Raw genomic sequence first — 3,586 nt, 5'->3', positions numbered from 1 at the left:
TTTCACCAGGTGGGGGAAGTTTTCTGTCACTATTTCTTTCAGTATGTTTTTGGTATCTTGCTCTCTCTCTTCTTCTGGGATTCCCATAATTCTTATGTTGGTTCGCTTGAAGTTGTCCCAGAGGTTTCTTACATTATCTTCAACTTTCTGGATTCTCTTGTCTTCTTGCTTCTGCGGAGGAGTGTCTTCTGGCTCTTTATGTTCCAAATGTTTGACTTGATTCTTGTGATCTTTCAGTCTTTTTTTTTTTTGGACTCTGTATAATATTTTTTTATTTCAGACAATGCATTCTTTATTTCTAGTTGATCCCTTTTTATTTCTAGTTGATCCCTTATCATATCCTCACAGGTCTTGTTTATTTTATCAGCCTTTTCTAGGAAATTCTTGAAAAACCTCATTAAGAGTGGTTTTGAACTCTATATCCAGTTGCTTTTTGTCCTCTATTTTTTTTGTTTGTGTTCTGTTTCCTTGTCTCGGCATTTTCGCTGCTTCCCTGAATTGGTAGGGTGGCTTTGTGTGCTAAGGTGTCCTGTATGGTTCAGTGGTTGAGGCTCCCAGTTACCTGAGGTGGACACTCTTGGTGCCCCCTTTTGTGGACTGTGTGTACAGCCTTGTTGTAGTTAAGTCTTGATTGTTGTTGGTATCACTGGAACTGACCTCCAGGACAATTGGCTGTGAGGATCAGCTGTGTCAGTGCCAGGAGACAGCCTTATTCGACTAGACTTGGAAAATTGCAAAAGCCTCTGCTCAGCTTGGGTGGGGCTGAGTTTCAGGGTGGAGCCTACAGCTTTGGCTTCCTGTCAGCCCCATCCTATGAGTTTCCTGAGTCTCAGTGTTCCTCTGTGTCCTTTGGTACTTGCTGAAAGCACCTCTGAGAGAAAGGTGCCCTCGAGTTTTGCCCGCTACCAAACAGTCTAGACCAGGCGTCTTCAAACTACGGCCCGCGGGCCACATGCGGCCCGCAGAGGAGTCTGATCCGGCCCGCCAGGTTTTTTGGGCAGTGAGCGCAGCCACGGTGTTACAGTAGGAATTAGTAGTTCATATAGTCCGGCCCTCCAACTCTCTGAGGGACCGTGATCTGGCCCCCACTTTAAAAAGTTTGAGGACCCCTGGTCTAGACTCTCCCCCAATGAGCCTGGAACTGGGGTTCAGTGCAGTTGGAAGTAGAGTTGGAAGTGGGGATCAGAGCAGTCTGGAGCTTTTGTCTCCTTCCCACTAGGGTACTCCAGTGGCACAGTCAGCTGTCTGTTCTCTGCACACAATGTGCATGCCTCCGGGACTTCCTTTCGCCGCTCCCCTGAGTTTCTGCCTTAGCCCAGACTTCCTCCATATGGGCCTGGGTCCCCAGGGTCTGGCCTAGAACTGGGGTTCAGTGCAGTTGGAACTGGGATTCAGCACAGTCCGGAGCTTTTATCTCCTTCTCGCTAGGGAACGTCAGCTAGGTACTCAGCCTCCCCTCCTCTCCGGCTCCGTCCTCTCCCCGCGCACACTGTGTCTCCGTACCTTAGGCTTTTACAGCTCCTCTGATTTTCCTTCTTGTTTTCTCTTTCCTTCAAGCTGTAGAATTTCCAGTCACTCAACTTTCCTGTAGTTCTGGATAATGTCCATTTTGTATTTTTATTGTATTTTTTTGAAATTGTTGTGTGAGGCTGCAGTTAGACATTTACCTATGCCGCCATCTTGGTTTCTCTTGATTTCACCTTTTAATAAAGCATTTCCACTTTTAAAAATGGGATGATGTGGAATTTCCTTCTTAAGAATGTTTCTAGAGCTACCAAAAAACCTAATAGTTGATAAAAATATTCCTCTGGATTGTACAAGCAGGGAGACAGGAACCACTGATAAGACATGCAATAAGATATTAATGAGACGTGACTTCCTTTTCTCTTGCTTCAGCTGAGGCTGGTCTCTCCTCATTTTAGTTTCTCCGTTGAGGCAGGTAAATCTTTAGGTTCCTAGTCTGCCGCTTTAGCCTCCTTACTCTTTGCTTCTCTTTTCCTTTTTGTTTGCACTTTTTTGTCTGCAGGTTTATCCTTTCCTGCACTTTTTCTGGCTTTGTTTTCACTTTTCCAGGAGCAGTTTTGGCTGACAACCTAGAGGAACTCTTCTTGGGCTCCACCTTGGCTACGCCCTGGGTTGAGCAGGCCTTCCTTTTGGGCATCGCTGTGGCAGGCTGACACATGCTGGGTACCTGAGGGCCATGGCACGTCTAGTGATTTTGTGAACCTGGGCTGCCTGGCTGCTACTGCTTCTCCCACCATCCAAGCTGCTCAGAGCAGTGAGGAACTGTTATTTTGAGAAATATGTCTATATAAATGTTACCACAAGCTATTCTAACTTGTACATCATTGAAATATTTCCCATTACAATCAGGAATAAAACGACCCACCATTATTTCTGCTGTTTCAGTATTGCTACTGGAGAACTGAGCCTGAGTATCATGGTAATTAAAATTAAATTGCATAATGATTGGAAAGGATGAAACATTCAGAGAAGAACTAAAACCAATCCTTCTCAGACTGTTCCAAAAAATTCAAGAGGAAGGCACACTTCCAAGCTCTTTCTATGAAGCCAGCATTACCCTAATCTCCGAGCCAGATAAAGACACCACTAAGAATGAAAATTACAGGTCAATATCCCTGATAAACATAAATGCAACAGAATTTTAGCAAACCAGATCCAGCAATACATTAGAAAGGTCATACACCATGACCAAGTGGGATTTATTCCAGGCATGCATGAATGGCACAATATCCGCAAATCAATAAATGTGATACATCATAGAAACAAACTGAGAGACAAAAATCATATAATCATATCAATTGATGCAGAAAGGGCATTTGACAAAGTCCAACAATGCTTTCTGATAAAAACGCTCAGCAAAGTAGGAATAGAAGGATCATCCTCAACATAGTAAAAGCCTTATATAACAAACCTACAGCCAACATTATACTCAAAAACTAAAAGCATTTCCCCTAAGAAAAGGAACAAGACAGGGATGCCCACTCTCACCACTCCTGTTTGACATAGTACTGGAAGTATTAGCCATTGTGATCAGACTAGAAGAAAAAATAAAAGTCATCTAAATTGGAAAATAAGAAGTAAAATTGTCATTACTCACAGATAATATGATACTGTGCATAGAAAAGACTCTATAAAAAATTATTACACTTAATAAATGAATTTGGCAATGTGGCAGGATACAAAATTACCACCAAGAAATCTATGGCATTTTTACATACCAATAGTCAACTTACAGAAAAAGAGATTAAAAAAAAATCCCATTTACCACTGTACCAAAAAAAAAAAAAAAAAAAAAGATACCTAGGAATAAACATAACTAAAGACATAAAGTCCAGTACTCAGAAAACTACAGGACATTGGAAAAAGAGATAGAGGAAGACTAAACAGATGGAAGAACATACCGTGTTGGTTGGTAAAATCAACATAATTAAAATGTCCTTACTACCCAAAGCAATCTATAGATTCAATGCACTCCCCATTAAAATGTTACAGAAAAAAAATGATGCTACAGAAGACCAGAGAAAAACCAAGCAACACCCGGGAGAAATGGAGTTACACTGTT

The 3,586-nt window shown here is 42.0% G+C and overlaps 1 pseudogene; it reads right to left on the bottom strand.

The window, feature by feature from the left end:
- Positions 1 to 1,613: 1,613 nt before the first annotated feature.
- LOC118708701 lies at positions 1,614 to 2,161 on the bottom strand (annotated as a pseudogene).
- Between the last annotated feature and the right edge of the window lie 1,425 nt (positions 2,162 to 3,586).

This window comes from Pipistrellus kuhlii, unplaced genomic scaffold (genome assembly GCF_014108245.1).
Source record: "Pipistrellus kuhlii isolate mPipKuh1 unplaced genomic scaffold, mPipKuh1.p scaffold_m20_p_62, whole genome shotgun sequence".
Taxonomy (NCBI): Eukaryota; Metazoa; Chordata; class Mammalia; order Chiroptera; family Vespertilionidae; genus Pipistrellus; species Pipistrellus kuhlii.
This window is presented reverse-complemented; position numbering and strand designations above follow the sequence as displayed.